The sequence below is a fragment of the Chiloscyllium plagiosum genome, unplaced genomic scaffold (assembly GCF_037043375.1).
Source record: "Chiloscyllium plagiosum isolate Xiang-an unplaced genomic scaffold, Cpla_swu_hap1 HiC_scaffold_42, whole genome shotgun sequence".
NCBI lineage: Eukaryota > Metazoa > Chordata > Chondrichthyes > Orectolobiformes > Hemiscylliidae > Chiloscyllium > Chiloscyllium plagiosum.
In genome coordinates this window covers 30,259,913-30,283,246 of record NW_028270180.1, presented here as the reverse complement: position 1 = coordinate 30,283,246, position 23,334 = coordinate 30,259,913, and positions in this window count along the sequence as shown.

Below are 23,334 nucleotides of genomic sequence, written 5' to 3'. Positions count from 1 at the left end.
CTCTCACACTCTCTTCCATGTGCACTCTCAATCTCACACTGCTCCCCCATCCTCACTCTCACTCTCACACTCTCTCCCATCCTCACTCTCACTCTCACACACTCTCACTCATCCTCACTCTCATGCTCACCCTCTCTGCCTTCCTCACTCTGACTCTCATACACTCTCTCCATTCTCACTCTCACTCTCACACTCTCTCCCATCCTCACTCTCACACTCTCTGTCCGATCCTCATTCTCACACTCACTGTCACACTCTCTCTCATTCTCACTCTCACTCTCACAATCTCTCTCCCATTCTCACTATCACACTCTCTCTCCCATCCTCACTCTCACTCTCACACTCTCTCCCATCCTCACTCTCACTCTCACACTCTCTCCGCATCCTCACTCTCACTCTCACACTCTCTCTCGCATCCTCATTCTCACTGTCACACTCTCTCCCATTCTCACTCTCACTCTCACAATCTCTCTCCCATCCTCACTGTCACTCACACTCTCTCAATATCTCTCCCATCCTCACTCTCACCCTCACACTCTCTCTCCCAACCTCACTCTAACTCTCACTCTCACACTCTCTCTCCCATCCTCACTCTCACTCTCACTCTCACACTCTCTCTCCCATCCTCACTCTGACTCTATCACTCTCTCCCATCCTCACTCTAACTCTCACACTTTCTCTCCCATTCACTCTCACTCTCACGCTCTCTCTCCAATCCTCACTCTCACTCTCACACTCTATCCCATCCTCACTCTCACTCTCACACTCTCTCTAACATCCTCATTTTCATTCACACACACTCTCTCCCATCCTCACTCTCACTCTCACACACTCTCTCTCATCCTCACTCTCACTCTCACTCTCACACTCTCTCCCATCCTCACTCTCACTCACACTCTCCCTCCCATCCTCACTCTCACTCTCACACTCTCTCTCCCATCCTAATTCTCACTCTCACACTCTCTCCCATCCTCATGCTCACTCTCACACTCTCTCCCATTCGCACTCTAACTCTCACACTCTCTCCCATCCTCACTCTCACTCTCACACTCTCTCCCATCCTCACTCTCATTCTCACACTATCTCCCATCCTCATTCGCACTTTCACACTCTCTTCCATGCGCACTCTCAATCTCACACGGCTCCCCCATCCTCACTCTCACTCTCACACTCCCTGCCATCCTCACTCTCACTCTCACACTCTCTCACTCATCCTCACTCTCACTTTCACACTCTCTGCCTTCCTCACTATGACTCTCTTACACTCTCTCCATCCTCACTCTCACTCTCACACTCTCTCCTATCCTCACTCTCACTCTCACACTCTCTCTCCGATCCTCATTCTCACACTCACTGTCACACTCTCTCCCATTCTCACTCTCACTCTCACATTCTCTCACCCATTCTTACTCTCACACTCTCTCTCCCATCCTCACTCTCACTCTCACACTCTCTCCAATCCTCACTCTCACTCTCACACTCTCTCCGCATCCTCACGCTCACTCTTACACTCTCTCTCCCATCCTCATTCTCACTCTCACACTCTCTCCCATCCTCATGCTCACTCTCACACTCTCTCCCATTCTCACTCTCACTCTCACAATCTCTCTCCCATCCTCACTGTCACTCACACTCTCTCAATATCTCTCCCATCTTCATGCTCACTCTCACACTCTCTCCCATTCGCACTCTCACTCTCACACGCTCACCCATCCTCACTCTTACTCTCACACTCTCTCCCATCCTCACTCTCACTCTCACACTATCCCCCATCCTCATTCTCACTCTCACACTCTCTTCCATGTGCACTCTCAATCTCACACTGCTCCCCCATCCTCACTCTCACTCTCACACTCTCTCCCATCCTCACTCTCACTCTCACACACTCTCACTCATCCTCACTCTCACGCTCACCCTCTCTGCCTTCCTCACTCTGACTCTCATACACTCTCTCCATTCTCACTCACTCTCACACTCTCTCCCATCCTCACTCTCACACTCTCTGTCCGATCCTCATTCTCACACTCACTGTCACACTCTCTCCCATTCTCACTCTCACTCTCACAATCTCTCTCCCATTCTCACTATCACACTCTCTCTCCCATCCTCACTCTCACTCTCACACTCTCTCCCATCCTCACTCTCACTCTCACACTCTCTCCGCATCCTCACTCTCACTCTCACACTCTCTCTCGCATCCTCATTCTCACTGTCACACTCTCTCCCATTCTCACTCTCACTCTCACAATCTCTCTCCCATCCTCACTGTCACTCACACTCTCTCAATATCTCTCCCATCCTCACTCTCACCCTCACACTCTCTCTCCCAACCTCACTCTAACTCTCACTCTCACACTCTCTCTCCCATCCTCACTCTCACTCTCACTCTCACACTCTCTCTCCCATCCTCACTCTGACTCTATCACTCTCTCCCATCCTCACTCTAACTCTCACACTTTCTCTCCCATTCACTCTCACTCTCACGCTCTCTCTCCAATCCTCACTCTCACTCTCACACTCTATCCCATCCTCACTCTCACTCTCACACTCTCTCTAACATCCTCATTTTCATTCACACACACTCTCTCCCATCCTCACTCTCACTCTCACACACTCTCTCTCATCCTCACTCTCACTCTCACACTCTCTCCCATCCTCACTCTCACTCACACTCTCCCTCCCATCCTCACTCTCACTCTCACACTCTCTCTCCCATCCTAATTCTCACTCTCACACTCTCTCCCATCCTCATGCTCACTCTCACACTCTCTCCCATTCGCACTCTAACTCTCACACTCTCTCCCATCCTCACTCTCACTCTCACACTCTCTCCCATCCTCACTCTCATTCTCACACTATCTCCCATCCTCATTCGCACTTTCACACTCTCTTCCATGCGCACTCTCAATCTCACACGGCTCCCCCATCCTCACTCTCACTCTCACACTCCCTGCCATCCTCACTCTCACTCTCACACTCTCTCACTCATCCTCACTCTCACTTTCACACTCTCTGCCTTCCTCACTATGACTCTCTTACACTCTCTCCATCCTCACTCTCACTCTCACACTCTCTCCTATCCTCACTCTCACTCTCACACTCTCTCTCCGATCCTCATTCTCACACTCACTGTCACACTCTCTCCCATTCTCACTCTCACTCTCACATTCTCTCACCCATTCTTACTCTCACACTCTCTCTCCCATCCTCACTCTCACTCTCACACTCTCTCCAATCCTCACTCTCACTCTCACACTCTCTCCGCATCCTCACGCTCACTCTTACACTCTCTCTCCCATCCTCATTCTCACTCTCACACTCTCTCCCATCCTCATGCTCACTCTCACACTCTCTCCCATTCTCACTCTCACTCTCACAATCTCTCTCCCATCCTCACTGTCACTCACACTCTCTCAATATCTCTCCCATCTTCATGCTCACTCTCACACTCTCTCCCATTCGCACTCTCACTCTCACACGCTCACCCATCCTCACTCTTACTCTCACACTCTCTCCCATCCTCACTCTCACTCTCACACTATCCCCCATCCTCATTCTCACTCTCACACTCTCTTCCATGTGCACTCTCAATCTCACACTGCTCCCCCATCCTCACTCTCACTCTCACACTCTCTCCCATCCTCACTCTCACTCTCACACACTCTCACTCATCCTCACTCTCACGCTCACCCTCTCTGCCTTCCTCACTCTGACTCTCATACACTCTCTCCATTCTCACTCACTCTCACACTCTCTCCCATCCTCACTCTCACACTCTCTGTCCGATCCTCATTCTCACACTCACTGTCACACTCTCTCCCATTCTCACTCTCACTCTCACAATCTCTCTCCCATTCTCACTATCACACTCTCTCTCCCATCCTCACTCTCACTCTCACACTCTCTCCCATCCTCACTCTCACTCTCACACTCTCTCCGCATCCTCACTCTCACTCTCACACTCTCTCTCGCATCCTCATTCTCACTGTCACACTCTCTCCCATTCTCACTCTCACTCTCACAATCTCTCTCCCATCCTCACTGTCACTCACACTCTCTCAATATCTCTCCCATCCTCACTCTCACCCTCACACTCTCTCTCCCAACCTCACTCTAACTCTCACTCTCACACTCTCTCTCCCATCCTCACTCTCACTCTCACTCTCACACTCTCTCTCCCATCCTCACTCTGACTCTATCACTCTCTCCCATCCTCACTCTAACTCTCACACTTTCTCTCCCATTCACTCTCACTCTCACGCTCTCTCTCCAATCCTCACTCTCACTCTCACACTCTATCCCATCCTCACTCTCACTCTCACACTCTCTCTAACATCCTCATTTTCATTCACACACACTCTCTCCCATCCTCACTCTCACTCTCACACACTCTCTCTCATCCTCACTCTCACTCTCACTCTCACACTCTCTCCCATCCTCACTCTCACTCACACTCTCCCTCCCATCCTCACTCTCACTCTCACACTCTCTCTCCCATCCTAATTCTCACTCTCACACTCTCTCCCATCCTCATGCTCACTCTCACACTCTCTCCCATTCGCACTCTAACTCTCACACTCTCTCCCATCCTCACTCTCACTCTCACACTCTCTCCCATCCTCACTCTCATTCTCACACTATCTCCCATCCTCATTCGCACTTTCACACTCTCTTCCATGCGCACTCTCAATCTCACACGGCTCCCCCATCCTCACTCTCACTCTCACACTCCCTGCCATCCTCACTCTCACTCTCACACTCTCTCACTCATCCTCACTCTCACTTTCACACTCTCTGCCTTCCTCACTATGACTCTCTTACACTCTCTCCATCCTCACTCTCACTCTCACACTCTCTCCTATCCTCACTCTCACTCTCACACTCTCTCTCCGATCCTCATTCTCACACTCACTGTCACACTCTCTCCCATTCTCACTCTCACTCTCACATTCTCTCACCCATTCTTACTCTCACACTCTCTCTCCCATCCTCACTCTCACTCTCACACTCTCTCCCATCCTCACTCTCACTCTCACACTCTCTCCGCATCCTCACGCTCACTCTTACACTCTCTCTCCCATCCTCATTCTCACTCTCACACTCTCTCCCATCCTCATGCTCACTCTCACACTCTCTCCCATTCGCACTCTCACTCTCACACTCTCTCCCATCCTCACTCTCACTCTCACACTCTCTCCCATCCTCACTCTCACTCTCACACTCTCTCCCATCCTCATTCTCACTCTCACACTCTCTTCCATGCACACTCTCACTCTCACACAGCTCCCCCATCCTCACTCTCACTCTCACACTCTCTCCCATCCTCACTCTCACTCTCACACTCTCTCTCTCATCCTCACTCTCACTCTCACACTCTCTGCCTTCCTCACTCTGACTCTCATACACTCTCTCCATCCTAACTCTTACTCTCACACACTCTCCCATCCTCACTTTCACTCTCACAGTCTCTCTCCAATCCTCATTCTCACATTCACTGTCACACTCTCTCCCATTCTCACTCTCACTCTCACAATCTCTCTCCCATTCTCACTCTCACACTCTCTCTCCCATCCTCACTCTCATTCTCACACTCTCTCCCATCCTCACGCTCACTCTCACACTCTCTCCCATCCGCACTCTCAGTCTCACACTCTCTCCGCACCCTCACTCTCACTGTCACACTCTCTCCCACGCACACTCTCACTCTCACACTCTCTCTCCCATTCTCAATCTCACTCTCACAACCTCTCTTCCATCCTCACTGTCATTCACACTCTCTCAATATCTCTCCCATTCTCACTTTCACTCTCACACACTCTCTCCCATCCTCACTCTCACTCTCACACTCTCTCTCCCATCCTCACTCACACTCTCACACTCTGTCCCATCCACACTCTTACTCTCACACCCTCTCTCCCATCCTCACTCTCACTCTCACGCTCTCTCTCCAATCCTCACTCTCACTCTCACACTCTATCCCATCCTCACTCTCACTCTCACACTCTCTCTCCCATCCTCACTTTCATTCACACACTCTCTCTCCCATCCTCACTCACACTCTCACACACTCTCTCCCTTCCTAACTCACTCTCACAGTCTCTCTCCCATCCTCACTATAACTCTCACACTCTCTCTCCCATCCTCACTCTCACTCTCACTCTCACACTCTCTTCCATGCGCATTCTCAATCTCACACTGCTCCCGCATCCTCACTCTCACTTGCACACTCTCTCCCATACTCACTCTTACTCTCACACTCTCTCACTCATCTTCACTCTCACTCTCACACTCTCTGCCTTCCTCACTCTGACTCTCATACACTCTCTCCATCCTCACTCTCACTCTCACACTCTCTCCCATCCTCACTCTCACTCTCACACTCTCTCCGATCCTCATTCTCACACTCACTGTCACACTCTCTTCCATGCGCACTCTCAATCTCACACTGCTCCCCCATCCTCACTCTCACTCTCACACTCTCTCCCATCCTCACTCTCACTCTCACACTCTCTCTCCCATCCTCACTCACACTCTCACACACTGTCTCCCTTCCTAACTCTGACTCTCACAGTCACTCTCCCATCCGCCCTCTCACTCTCACACTCTCTCTCCCATCCTCACTCTCACTCTCACTCTCACACTCTCTTCCATGCGCACTCTCAATCTCACACTGCTCCCCCATCCTCACTCTCACTCTCACACTCTCTCCCATACTCACTCTCACTCTCACACTCTCTCTCTCCCATCCTCACTCTCACTCTCACACTCTCTCCCATCCTCATTCTCACCCTCACACTCTCTCCGCATACTCACTCTCACTCTCACACTCTCTCTCCCATCCTCATTCTCACTCTCACACTCTCTCCCATCCTCATGCTCAGTCTCACACTCTCTCCCATTCGCACTCTCACTCTCAAACTCTCTCCCATCCTCACTCTCACTCTCACACTCACTCCCATCCTCATTCTCACTCTCACACTCTCTTCCATGTGCACTCTCACTCTCACACTGCTCCCCCATCCTCACTCTCACTCTCACACTCTCTCCCATCCTCACTCTCACTCTCACACTTTCTCTCTCATCCTCACTCTCACTCTCACACTCTCTGCCTTTCTCACTCTGACTCTCATACACTCTCTCCATCCTCACTCTCACTCTCACACTCTCTCCCATCCTCACTCTCACTCTCACAGTCTCTCTCCAATCCTCATTCTCACACTCACTGTCACACTCTCTCCCATTCTCACTCTCACTCTCACAATCTCTCTCCCATTCTCAATCTCACACTCTCTCTCCCATCCTCACTCTCATTCTCACACTCTCTCCCATCCTCACTCTCACTCTCACACTCTCTCCCATCCTCACTCTCACTCTCACACTCGCTCCGCATCCTCACTCTCACTCTCACAGTCTCTCTCCCACGCACAATCTCACTCTCACACTCTCTCTCCCATCCTCAATCTCACTCTCACAATCTCTCTCCCATCCTCACTGTCACTCACACTCTCTCAATATCTCTCCCATCCTCACTTTCACTCTCACACACTCTCTCCCATCCTCACTCTCACTCTCACACTCTCTCTGCCATCCTCACTCTCACTCTCACTCTCACACTGTCTCTCCCATCCTCACTCTCACTCTCACACTCTGCCCGATTCTCACTCTTACTCTCACACCCTCTCTCCCATCCTCACTCTCACTCTCACGCTCTCTCTCCAATCCTCACTCTCACCCTCACACTCTATCCCATCCTCACTCTCACTCTCACGCTCTCTCTCCCATCCTCACTTTCATTCACACACTCTCTCTCCCATCCTCACTCTCACTCTCACACACTCTCTCCCTTCCTAACTCTCACTCTCACAGTCTCTCTCCCATTCGCACTCTCACTCTCACACTCTCTCTCCCATCCTCACTCTCACTCTCACTCTCACATTCTCTCCCATCCTCACTCTCACTCTCACTCTCTCTCTCCCATCCTCACTCTCACTCTCACACTCTCTCCCATCCTCACTCTCACTCTCACACTCTCCCCCATCCTCACTCTCACTCTCACACACTCTCTCCCATCCTCACTCTCACTCTCACACTCTCTCTCCCATCCTCACTCTCACTCTCACACTCTCTGCCTTCCTCACTCTCACTCTCACACACTCTCTCCATCCTCACTCTCACTCTCACACTCTCTCTCCCATCCTCACTCTCACTCTCACACTCTCTCTCCGATCCTCATTCTCACACTCTCTCTCATCCTCACTCTCACTCTCACACTCTCTCTCGCATCCTCACTCACACTCTCACACTCTCTCCCATTAGCACTCTCACACTCACACTCACTCCCCATCCTCACTCTCACTCTCACACACTCTCTCCCATCCTCACTCTCACTCTCACACTCTCTCTCCCATCCTCACTCTCACTCTCACACTCTCTGCCTTCCTCACTCTCACTCTCACACACTCTCTCCATCCTCACTCTCACTCTCACACTCTCTCTCCCATCCTCACTCTCACTCTCACACTCTCTCTCCGATCCTCATTCTCACACTCTCTCTCATCCTCACTCTCACTCTCACACTCTCTCTCGCATCCTCACTCACACTCTCACACTCTCTCCCATTAGCACTCTCACACTCACACTCACTCCCCATCCTCACTCTCTCTCTCACTCTCTCTCCCATCCTCATTCTCACTTACACACTCTCCCCCATTCACACTCTCACTCTCACACACTCTCCCCATCCTCATTCTCAATCTCACTCTCTCTTCCATTCTCGCTCTCACTCTCACACTCTCTCTCCCATCCTCACTCTCACTCTCACACTCTCTCCCATCCTCACTCTCACTCTTACACTCTCTCTTCCACCCTCACCCTCACTCTCACAATCTCTCCCCCATCATCACTCTCACTCTCACACTCTCTCCCATTCGCACTCCCACTCATACAATCTCTCTCCCATCCTCACTCTCACTGTCACACTATCTCTCCCATCCACACTCTCACTCTCACTCTCACACTCTCTCACATTATCACTCTCACTCTTTCTCTCCCATCCTCACTTTCACTCTTACACTCTCTCTCCCATCCTCACTCTCACTCTCACACTCTCTCTCCTATCCTCACTCTCACTCTCACACTCTCTCTCCCATCATCACTCACACTCTCACCTTGTCTCTCCCATTCTCGCTCTCCCTCCCATCTTCACTCTCACTCTCAAACTCTTTATCCCATCCTCACTCTCACTCTCACACTCTCTCCCATCCTCACTCTCACTCTCACACTCTCTCTCCCATCCTCACTCTCACTCTCATACTCTCTCTCCAATCCTCACTCTCACACTCACACTCTCTGTCTCTTCCTCACTCTCACTTTCACTATCACACTTTCTCTCCCATCCTCACTCCCACTCTCACTCTCTCTCCCATCCTCACTTTCACTCTCACACTCTCTGTCCACTCCTCACTCTCACCCTCAAACACTCGCTCCCATCCTCACTCTCACTCTCACTCTCACTCTCCCATCCTCCCTCTCACACTCACCCTCTCTCCCATCCTCACTCTCACTCTCACACTCTCACTCCCATCCTCACTCTCATTCACACACTCTCTCTCCCATCCGCACTCTCACTCTCACACTCTCTCTCCCATCCTCATTCTCACCCTCACTCTCACACTCTCTCCCATCCTCACTCTCACTCTCACACTCTCTCCCAATCGCACTCTCACTCTCACACTCTCTCCCATCCTCACTCTCACACTCTCACTCCCATCCACACGCTCACTCTCACACTTTCTCCCATCCTCATTCTCACTGTCACACTCTCTCCCATTCGCACTTACACTCTCGCACCCTCTCTCCCATTCTCACTCTCACTCTCACTCTCACAATCTCTCTCCCATTCTCACTCGCACCCTCACACACTCTCTCCCATACTCACTCTCACTCTCACACTCTCTATCCCATCCTCACTCTCACACTCTCTCTCCCATCGTCACTCTCACTCTCGCACTCTCGCTCCCATCCTCACTCTCACTCTCACACTCTCTCCCATTCTCACTCTCACTCTCACAATCTCTCACATTCTCACTCTCACTCTCACACTCTCACCCATTCTCACTCTCACTCTCACACTCTCTCTCCCGTTCTCACTCTCACCCTCACACACTCACTCCCATTCTCACACGCAGCCTCACACATTCTCTCCCATCCTCACTCTCACTCTCACATTCTCTCTCCCATCCTCACTCTCACTCTCGCACTCTCACTCCCATCCTCACTCTCACTCTCACACTCTCTCTCCCAACCTCACTCTCACTCTCACACTCTCTCCCATCCTCACTCTCACTCTCATAAACCCTCCCATCCTCACTCACACTCTCACACTCTCTACCCATCTGCACTCTCACTCTCACACTCTCTCTCCCATCCTCACTCTTACTCCCACTCTCACACTCTCTCTCCCAACCTCACTGTCATTCTCACTCTCTCAATATCACTCCCATCCTCACTTTCACTCTCACACTCTCTCTCCAATCGTCACTCTCACACTCACACTCTCTGTCTCTTCCTCACTCTCACACTCACTATCACACTCTCTCTCCCATCCTCACTCTCACTCTCTCTCCCATCCTCACTTTCACTCTCACACTCTCTGTCCAGTCCTCGCTCTCACCCTCAAACACTCTCTCCCATCCTCACTCTCACTCTCACACTCTCTCTCCCATCCTCAAACTCATTCACACTCGCTCTCCCATCCGCACTCTCACTCTCACACTCTCTCTGCCATCCTCATTCTTACTCTCACTCTCACACTCTCTCCCATCCTCACTCTCACTCTCACACTCTCTCCCATCCTCACTCCCACTCTCACTCTCTCTCCCATCCTCACTTTCACTCTCACACTCTCTGTCCACTCCTCACTCTCACCCTCAAACACTCGCTCCCATCCTCACTCTCACTCTCACTCTCACTCTCCCATCCTCCCTCTCACACTCACCCTCTCTCCCATCCTCACTCTCACTCTCACACTCTCACTCCCATCCTCACTCTCATTCACACACTCTCTCTCCCATCCGCACTCTCACTCTCACACTCTCTCTCCCATCCTCATTCTCACCCTCACTCTCACACTCTCTCCCATCCTCACTCTCACTCTCACACTCTCTCCCAATCGCACTCTCACTCTCACACTCTCTCCCATCCTCACTCTCACACTCTCACTCCCATCCACACGCTCACTCTCACACTTTCTCCCATCCTCATTCTCACTGTCACACTCTCTCCCATTCGCACTTACACTCTCGCACCCTCTCTCCCATTCTCACTCTCACTCTCACTCTCACAATCTCTCTCCCATTCTCACTCGCACCCTCACACACTCTCTCCCATACTCACTCTCACTCTCACACTCTCTATCCCATCCTCACTCTCACACTCTCTCTCCCATCGTCACTCTCACTCTCGCACTCTCGCTCCCATCCTCACTCTCACTCTCACACTCTCTCCCATTCTCACTCTCACTCTCACAATCTCTCACATTCTCACTCTCACTCTCACACTCTCACCCATTCTCACTCTCACTCTCACACTCTCTCTCCCGTTCTCACTCTCACCCTCACACACTCACTCCCATTCTCACACGCAGCCTCACACATTCTCTCCCATCCTCACTCTCACTCTCACATTCTCTCTCCCATCCTCACTCTCACTCTCGCACTCTCACTCCCATCCTCACTCTCACTCTCACACTCTCTCTCCCAACCTCACTCTCACTCTCACACTCTCTCCCATCCTCACTCTCACTCTCATAAACCCTCCCATCCTCACTCACACTCTCACACTCTCTACCCATCTGCACTCTCACTCTCACACTCTCTCTCCCATCCTCACTCTTACTCCCACTCTCACACTCTCTCTCCCAACCTCACTGTCATTCTCACTCTCTCAATATCACTCCCATCCTCACTTTCACTCTCACACTCTCTCTCCAATCGTCACTCTCACACTCACACTCTCTGTCTCTTCCTCACTCTCACACTCACTATCACACTCTCTCTCCCATCCTCACTCTCACTCTCTCTCCCATCCTCACTTTCACTCTCACACTCTCTGTCCAGTCCTCGCTCTCACCCTCAAACACTCTCTCCCATCCTCACTCTCACTCTCACACTCTCTCTCCCATCCTCAAACTCATTCACACTCGCTCTCCCATCCGCACTCTCACTCTCACACTCTCTCTGCCATCCTCATTCTTACTCTCACTCTCACACTCTCTCCCATCCTCACTCTCACTCTCACACTCTCTCCCAATCGCACTCTCACTCTCACACTCTCTCCCATCCTCATTCTCACTGTCACACTCTCTCCCATTCGCTCTTACACTCTCGCACAATCTCTCCCATTCTCACTCTCACTCTCACTCTCACACTCTCTCTCCCATTCTCACTCGCACCCTCACACACTCTCTCCCATACTCACTCTCACTCTCACAGTCTCTCTCCCATCCACACTCTCACTCTCACACTCTCGCTCCCATCCTCACTCTCACTCTCACACTCTCTCCCATCCTCACTGTCAATCTCACACTCTCTCTCCCATCCTCAATGATACTCTCACACTCTCTCCCATCCTCACTCTCACGCTCACACACTCTCACATCCAAACACTCACTCTCACACTCTCTCTCCCATTCTCACTCTCACTCTCACTCTCACACTCTCACTCATTCTCACTCTCACTCTCACACTCTCTCTCCCGTTCTCACTCTCACCCTCACACACTCACTCCCATTCTCACACGCACCCTCACACATTCTCTCACGTCCTCACTCTCACTCTCACTCTCTCTCCCATCCGCACCCTCACTCTCACTCTCTCTCTCCCATCCTCACTCTCACACTCTCTCTCCCATCCTCACTCTCACTCTCGCACTCTCACTCCCATCCTCACTCTCACTCTCACACTCTCTCTCTCAACCTCACTCTCACTCTCACACTCTCTCCCATCCTCACTCTCACTCTCATAAACCCTCCCATCCTCACTCACACTCTCACACTCTCCACCCATCCGCACTCGCACTCTCACACTCTCTCTCCCATCCTCACTCTCACTCCCACTCTCACACTCTCTCTCCTAACCTCACTGTCACTCTCACACTCTCTCCCATCCTCACTGTCACTCTTATAAACCCTCCCATCCTCACTCTCACTCTCACACTCTCTACCCATCCACACTCTCACTCTCACACTCTCTCTCCCATCCTCACTCTCACTCTCACTCTCACACTCACTCTCCCATCCTCCGTCTCACACTCTCCCTCTCTCCCATCCTCACTTTCACTCTCACACTCTCTCTCCAATCGTCACTCTCACACTCAGACTCTCTGTCTATTCCTCACTCTCACTCTCACTATCACACTCTCTCTCCCATCCTCACTCGCACTCTCACTCTCTCTCCCATCCTCACTTTCACTCTCACACTCTCTGTCCACTCCTCACTCTCAACCTCAAACACTCTCTCCCATCCTCACTCTCACTCTCACTCTCACACTCACTCTCCCATCCTCCCTCTCACACTCACCCTCTCACCCATCCTCACTCTCACTCTCACACTCTCTCTCCCATCCTCACTCTCATTCACACTCTCTCTCCCATCCGCACTCTCACTCTCACACTCTCTCTGCCATCCTCATTCTTACTCTCACTCTCACACTCTCTCCCATCCTCACTCTCACTCTCACACTCTCTCTCAATCGCACTCTCACTCTCACACTCTCTCCCATCCTCACTCTCACACTCTCTCTCACATCCACACGCTCACTCTCACACTCTCTCCCATCCTCATTCTCACTGTCACACTCTCTCCCATTCGCACTTACACTCTCGCACACTCTCTCCCATTCTCACTCTCACTCTCAGTCTCACCCTCTCTCCCATTCTCACTCTCACTCTCACTCTCACACTCTCTCTCCCATTCTGACTCTCACGCTCACACACTCTTTCCCATTCTCACTCGCACCCTCACACACTCTCTCCCATACTCACTCTCACTCTCACACTCTCTCTCCCATCCACACTCTCACTCTCACACTCTCTCTCCCTTCCTCACTCTCACTCTCACACTCTCTATCCCATCCTCACTCTCACTCTCACACTCTCGCTCCCATCCTCACTCTCATTCTCGCACTCTCGCTCCCATTCTCACTCTCACTCTCACACTCTCTCTCCCATCATCACTCTCACTCTCACACTCTCTCCCATCCTCACTCACACTCGCACACTCTCTCCGCATCCTCACTCTCACTCTCACACACTCTCTCCCATCCGCACTCTCACTCTCACACTCTCTCTCCCCATCCTCACTCTCACTCTCACACTCTCTCCTTTCCTCACTCTCACACTCTCGCTTCCATCCTCACTCTCACTCTCACCCTCACTCTCTATCTCCCATCCTCACTCTCAATCTCACACTCTCTCCCATTCGCACTCTCACTCTCACACTCTCTCCCATCCTCACTCTCACTCTCACAGTCTCTCTCCCATCCTCACTGTCACTCACACACTCTCTCCCAACCTCACTGTCACTCTCACACTCTCTCTCTCCCATCCTCACTTTCACTCTCACACTCTTTCCCATGCTCACTCTCACTCTCACACTCTTTCTCCCATTCTGACTCTCACTATCACTCTCACACTCTCTCCCATTCTCACTCTCACTCTCACACTCTCTCTCCCATCCTCACTCTCACTCTCAAACTCTCTCCCATGCTCACTCTCACTCTCACACTCTCTCTCCTATCCTCACTCTCACTCTCACACTCTCTCCCCATCCTCACTCTCACTCTCACACTCTCTCTCCCATCCCCACTCTCACACTCTCTCCCATCCTCACTCTCACTCTGACACAATCTCTCCCATTCTCACTCTCAATCTCACACTCTCTCCCATTCACACTCTCACTCTCACAATCTCACCCCCAACCTCACTCTCACTCTTTCTCCCATCCTCACACTCACTCTTTCACTCCAACCTGACTCTCACTCTCACACACTATCTCCCATTCTCACTCTCACTCTTTCTCTCCCATCCTCACTCTCACTCTCACACACTCTTAACCATTCTCACTCTCACTTTCACACACTCTCTCCCATTCTCACTCTCTCTCCCATCCAACCTCTCCCTCTCACACTCTCTCTCCGATCCTCACTTTCACTCTCACTCTCACACTCACTCTCCCATCCTCCCTCTCACACTCTCCCTCTCTCCCATCCTCACTCTCACTCTCACACTCTCTCTCCCATCCTCACTCTCATTCACACACTCTCTCTCCCATCCGCACTCTCACTCTCACACTCTCTCTCCCATCCTCATTCTCACTCTCACTCTCACACTCTCTCCCATCCTCACTCTCACACTCACTCTCCCATCCACACGCTCACTCTCACACTCTTCCAATCCTCATTCTCACTGTCACACTCTCTCCCATTCGCACTTACACTCTCGCACTCTCTCTCCGATTCTCACTCTCACTCTCAGTCTCACACTCTCTCCCATTCTCACTCTCACTCTCATTCTCACACTCTCTCTCCCATTCTCACTCTCACCCTCACACACCCTTTCCCATTCTCACTTGCACCCTCACACACTCTCTCCCATACTCACTCTCACTCTCGCACTCTCGCTCCCATTCTCACTCTCACTCTCACACTCTCTCTCCCATCCTCACTCTCACTCTCTCCCATCCTCACTCACACTCGCACACTCTCTCCGCATCCTCACTCTCACTCTCACACACTCTCTCCCATCCACACTCTCACTCTCACACTCTCTCTCCCATCCTCACTCTTACTCTCACACTCTCTCCTATCCTCACTCACACTCTCACAGTCTCGCTACCATTCTCACTTTCACTCTCACCATCACTCTCACTCTCCCATCCTCACTCTCCCTCTCACACTCTCTCCCATTCGCAATCTCACTCTCACACTCTTTCCCATCCTCACTCTCACTCTCACAGTCTCTCTCCCATCCTCACGCTCACTCTCACTCCCTCTCCCATCCTCATTCTCACTCTCACACTCTCACACGTTCGCACTTTCACTCTCACACTCTCTCCGATCCTCACTCTCACTCTCTCCCATCTCACTCTCACTCTCACACTCTCTCTACGATCCTCACTCACACTGATATACTCTCTCTCCCATTCTCACTCTCCTCCCATCCTCTCTGTCACTCTCACACTCTCTCTCCCAACCTCACTGTCACTCTCATACTATCTCTCCCATGCTCACTCTAACTCTCACTGTCCCACTCTCTCACATTCTCACTCTCACTCTTTCTCTCCCATCCTCACTTTCACTCTCACACTCTCTCTACCATCCTCACTCACACTCTCACACTCTCTCTCCCATTCTCACTATCGCTCTCACACTCTCTACCATCCTCACACTCACTCTCACACTCTTTCTCCGATCCTCACTCTCACTCTCTCCCATCTCACTCTCCCTCTCACACTCTCTCTACCATCCTCAATCACACTCTCACACTCTCTCTCCCATCCTCACCCTCACTCTCACAATCTCTCCCATCCTCACTGTCACTCACACTCTCTCTCCCAAACTCACTCTCACTCTCACGCTCTCTCCCATTCTCACACTCACTCTCACACTCTCTCTCCCATCCTCACTCTCACTCTCACACTCTCTCCCATGCTCACTCTCACTCTCACACTCTCTCTCCTATCCTCACTCTCACTCTCACACTCTCTCCCCATCCTCACTCTCTCTCTCACACTCTCCCCCATCCTCACCCACACAAACTCTCTCCCATTCTCACTCTCACCCTCACACACTCTCTCCCATCCTCACTCTCACTCTCACACTCTCTCTCCCATCCGCTCTCTCACTCTCACACTCTCTCTTCCATCCCCACTCTCACACTCTCTCACATCCTCACTCTCACTCTGACACACTCTCTCCCATTCTCACACTCAGTCTCACACTCTCTGTCCCTTCCTCATTCCCACTCTCACTCTCACACTCTCACCCATTCACACTCTCACTCTCACACTCTCACCCCCAACCTCACTCTCACACTTTCTCCCATCCTCACTCTCACTCTTTCACTCCCATCCTCACTCTCACTCTCACACACTCTCTACCATTCTCACTCTCACTCTTTCTCTCCCATCCTCACTCTCACTCTCACACACTCTTAACCGTTCTCACTCTCACTTTCACACACTCTCTCCCATTCTCACTCTCTCTCCCATCCAACCTCTCCCTCTCACACTCTCTCTCCGATCCTAAATTTCACTCTCACTCTCACACTCTCTCCCATCTGCACTCTCACTCTCACACTCTCTCTCCCATCCTCACTCTCACTCTTACACTCTCTCCCATCCTCACTGTCACTCACACTCTTTCTCCCAACCTCACTCTCACTCTCACTCTCTCTCTTCCATCCAGACTCTCACTCTCACACTCTCTCTCCCATCCACACTCTCACTCTCACACTCTCTCTCCCTTCCTCACTCTCACTCTCACACTCTCTATCCCATCCTCACTCTCACTCTCACACTCTCGCTCCCATCCTCACTCTCACTCTCGCACTCTCGCTCCCATCCTCACTCTCACTCTCACACTCTCTCTCCCATCCTCACTCTCACTCTCACACTCTCTCCCATCCTCACTCACACTCGCACACTCTCTCCGCATCCTCACTCTCACTCTCACACACTCTCTCCCATCCGCACTCTCACTCTCACACTCTCTCTCCCCCATCCTCACTCTCACTCTCACACTCTCTCCTTTCCTCACTCTCACTCTCACACTCTCGCTTCCATCCTCACTCTCAATCTCACACTCTCTCATTCGCACTCTCACTCTCACACTCTCTCCCATCCTCACTCTCACTCTCACAGTCTCTCTCCCATCCTCACTGTCACTCACACTCTCTCTCCCAACCTCACTGTCACTCTCACACTCTCTCTCCCATCCTCACTCTCACTCTCACACTCTCTCCCATGCTCACTCTCACTCTCACACTCTTTCTCCCATTCTGACTCTCACTCTCACTCTCACACTCTCTCCCATTCTCACTCTCAGTCTCACACTCTCTCTCCCATCCTCACTCTCACTCTCAAACTCTCTCCCATGCTTACTCTCACTCTCAAACTCTCTCTCTCCTATCCTCACTCTCACTCTCACACTCTCTCCCCATCCTCACTCTCACTCTCACACTCTCTCCCATCCTCACCCACACAAACTCTCTCCCATTCTCACTTTCACCCTCACACACTCTCTCCCATCCTCACTCTCACTCTCACACTCTCTCTCCCATCCGCTCTCTCACTCTCACACTCTCTCTCCCATCCCCACTCTCACACTCTCTCCCATCCTCACTCTCACTCTGACACACTCTCTCCCATTCTCACTCTCAGTCTCACACTCTCTGTCCCTTTCTCATTCGCACTCTCACTCTCACAATCTCACCCCCAACCTCACTCTCACTCTTTCTCCCATCCTCACACTCACTCTTTCACTCCCATCGTCACTCCCACTCTCACACACTATCTCCCATTCTCACTCTTACTCTTTCTCTCCAATCCTCACTCTCACTCTCACACACTCTTAACCATTCTCACTCTCACTCTCACTCTCACACTCTCTCCCATCCTCACTCTCACTCTCACACTCTCTCCCATCCTCACTCACACTCTCATAGTCTTTCGCCATCCTCACTCTCACTCTCACACTCTCTCTTCCATCCTCACTCTCACTCTCACGCACTCTCTCCCATCCTCACTCTCAATCTCGCTCTCACACTCTCTCTCCCATTCTCACTCTCACTCTCACAATCTCTCTCCTATCCTCACTGTCACTCTCTCAATATCTCTCCCATTCTCACTTTCACTCTCACACACTCTCTCCCATCCTCACTCTCACTCTCACACTCTCTCTCTATTCCTCACTCTCACTCTCACACACTCTCTCCTATCCTCACTTTCACTCTCACACTCTCTCTCCCATCCTCACTCTCACTCTCACACTCTCTCTCCAATCCTCACTCTCACACTCTCTCTCCCGTCCTCCCTCTCATACTCACATTCTCTCCCATCCTCCCTCTCACTCTCACACTCTCTCCCATCCTCACTCACACTCTCATAGTCTTTCGCCATCCTCACTCTCACTCTCACACTCTCTCTTCCATCCTCACTCTCACTCTCACGCACTCTCTCCCATCCTCACTCTCAATCTCGCTCTCACACTCTCTCTCCCATTCTCACTCTCACTCTCACAATCTCTCTCCCATCCTCACTATCACTCTCACTCTCTCAATATCTCTCACAAACTCACTTTCACGCTCACACACTCTCTCCATCCTCACTCTCACTCTCACACTCTCTCTCCAATCCTCACTCTCACACTCACACTCTCTCTCACATCCTCACTCGCACTCTCACACTCTCTCTCCCATCCACACTCTCACTCTCACTCTCACACTCTCTCTCCCATTCTCACTCTAACTCTCACACTCTCTCCCCTGCTCACTCTCACTCTCACTCTCTCTCCCATCCTCACGCTCACTCTCACTCTCTCTCCCCATCATCACGCTCACTCTCACACTCTCTCCCATCCTCACTCTCAATCTCACACATTCTCTCCCATCCTCACTCTCACTCTCACACTCTCTCCCATTCTCACTCTCACTCTCACACTCTCTTTCCCTTTCTCACTCTCACTCTCACTCTAACACTCTCCCATTCTCACTCTCAGTCCCGCACTCTCTCTCCCATTCTCACTCTAACTCTCACACTCTCTCCCATTCTCACTCTCACTCTCACACTCTCTTTCCCATTCTCACTCTCACTCTCACTCTAACACTCTCTCCTATTCTCACTCTCAGTCCCGCACTCTCTCTCCCATTAGCACTCTCACTCTCACACTGTCTCTCCCATCCGCACTCTCACTCTCACTCTCACACTCTCTCTCCCATCCTCACTCTCACTCTCACACTCTCTCTCCCATCCTCACTCTCACTCTCACACTCTCTCTCCCATCCTCACTCTCACTCTCGCACTCTCGATCCCATCCTCACTCTCACTCTCACTCTCACTCTCACACTCTCTCTCCCATTCTCACTATCACTCTCACACTCTTTCCCAATCACACTCTCACTCTCACACTCTCTCCCATCCTCACTCTCACTCTCACACTCTCTCTCTCATCCACACTCTCACTCTCACACTCTCTCTCCCATCCTCACTCTCAATCTCACACTCTCTCTCCCATCCACACTCTCACTCTCACTCTCACTCTCTCTCTCCCATTCTCACTCTAACTCTCACACTCTCTCCCCTGCTCACTCTCACTCTCACTCTCTCTCCCATCCACACGCTCACTCTCACTCTCTCTCCCCATCATCACGCTCTCTCTCACACTCTCTCCCATCCTCACTCTCAATCTCACACATTCTCTCCCATCCTCACTCTCACTCTCACACTCTCTCCCATTCTCACTCTAACTCTCACACTCTCTCCCATTCTCACTCTCACTCTCACACTCTCTCTCCCATTCTCACTCTCACTCTCACTCTCACACTCTCTCCCATTCTCACTCTCAGTCCCGCACTCTCTCTCCCATTCTCACTCTCACCCTCACACACTCTCTCCCATTTTCATTCGCACCCTCACACACTCTCTCCCATCCTCACTCTCACTCTCACACTGTCTCTCCCATCCACACTCTCACTCTCACTCTGACACTCTCTCTCCCATCCTCACTCTCACTCTCACACTCACTCTCCCATCCTCACTGTCACTCTCACACTCTCTCTCCCATCTTCACTCTCACTCTCGCACTCTCGATCCCATCCTCACTCTCACTCTCACTCTCACACACTCTCTCCCATTCTCACTATCACTCTCACAATCTTTCCCAATCACACTCTCACTCTCACTCTCACACTCTTTCCCATCCTCTCTCTCACTCTCACACTCTCTCCCATCCTCCCTCTCACTCTCACATTCTCTCCCATCCTCACTCACACTCTCATAGTCTTTCGCCATCCTCACTCTCACTCTCACACTCTCTCTTCCATCCTCACTCTCACTCTCACGCACTCTCTCCCATCCTCACTCTCAATCTCGCTCTCACACTCTCTCTCCCATTCTCACTCTCACTCTCACAATCTCTCTCCCATCCTCACTATCACTCTCACTCTCTCAATATCTCTCACAAACTCACTTTCACGCTCACACACTCTCTCCATCCTCACTCTCACTCTCACACTCTCTCTCCAATCCTCACTCTCACACTCACACTCTCTCTCACATCCTCACTCACACTCTCACACTCTCTCTCCCATCCACACTCTCACTCTCACTCTCACACTCTCTCTCCCATTCTCACTCTAACTCTCACACTCTCTCCCCTGCTCACTCTCACTCTCACTCTCTCTCCCATCCTCACGCTCACTCTCACTCTCTCTCCCCATCATCACACTCACTCTCACACTCTCTCCCATCCTCACTCTCAATCTCACACATTCTCTCCCATCCTCACTCTCACTCTCACACTCTCTCCCATTCTCACTCTAACTCTCACACTCTCTCCCATTCTCACTCTCACTCTCACACTCTCTTTCCCTTTCTCACTCTCACTCTCACTCTAACACTCTCCCATTCTCACTCTCAGTCCCGCACTCTCTCTCCCATTCTCACTCTAACTCTCACACTCTCTCCCATTCTCACTCTCACTCTCACACTCTCTTTGCCATTCTCACTCTCACTCTCACTCTAACACTCTCTCCCATTCTCACTCTCAGTCCCGCACTCTCTCTCCCATTAGCACTCTCACTCTCACACTGTCTCTCCCATCCGCACTCTCACTCTCACTCTGACACTCTCTCTCCCATCCTCACTGTCACTCTCACACTCTCTCTCCCATCCTCACTGTCACTCTCACACTCTCTCTCCCATCCTCACTCTCACTCTCGCACTCTCGATCCCATCCTCACTCTCACTCTCACTCTCACACTCTCTCTCCCATTCTCACTATCACTCTCACACTCTTTCCCAATCACACTCTCACTCTCACACTCTCTCCCATCCTCACTCTCACTCTCACACTCTCTCCCATCCTCACTCTCACTCTCACACTCTCTCTCTCATCCACACTCTCACTCTCACACTCTCTCTCCCATCCTCACTCTCAATCTCACACTCTCTCTCCCATCCACACTCTCACTCTCACTCTCACTCTCTCTCTCCTATTCTCACTCTAACTCTCACACTCTCTCCCCTGCTCACTCTCACTCTCACTCTCTCTCCCATCCTCACGCTCACTCTCACTCTCTCTCCCCATCATCACGCTCACTCTCACACTCTCTCCCATCCTCACTCTCAATCTCACACATTCTCTCCCATCCTCACTCTCACTCTCACACTCTCTCCCATTCTCACTCTAACTCTCACACTCTCTCCCATTCTCACTCTCACTCTCACACTCTCTCTCCCATTCTCACTCTCACTCTCACTCTCACACTCTCTCCCATTCTCACTCTCAGTCCCGCACTCTCTCTCCCATTCTCACTCTCACCCTCACACACTCTCTCCCATTTTCATTCGCACCCTCACACACTCTCTCCCATCCTCACTCTCACTCTCACACTGTCTCTCCCATCCATACTCTCACTCTCACTCTGACACTCTCTCTCCCATCCTCACTCTCACTCTCACACTCACTCTCCCATCCTCACTGTCACTCTCACACTCTCTCTCCCATCCTCACTCTCACTCTCGCACTCTCGATCCCATCCTCACTCTCACTCTCACTCTCACACACTCTCTCCCATTCTCACTATCACTCTCACAATCTTTCCCAATCACACTCTCACTCTCACTCTCACACTCTTTCCCATCCTCACTCTCACTCTCACACTCTCTCCCATCCTCACTCTCACTCTCACACTCTCTCTCTCATCCACACTCTCACTCTCACACTCTCTCTACCATTCTTACTCTCACACTCACACTCTCGCCCATCCTCACTCTCTCTCTCACACTCTCTCTCCCATCCTCACTCTCATTCACACAACCTCTCTCCCATCCTCTCTCTCACTCTCACACTCTCTCTCCCATCCTCATTCTCACTCTCACTCTCCCACTCTCTCCCATTCTCACTGTCACTCTCACACTCTTTCCCAATCACACTCTCACTCTCACACTCTCACCAATCCTCACTCTCACTCTCACACTCTCTCTCCAATCCTCACGCTCACTCTCAAACTCTCTCCCATCCTCATTCTCAATCTCACACACTCTCTCCCATCCGCAC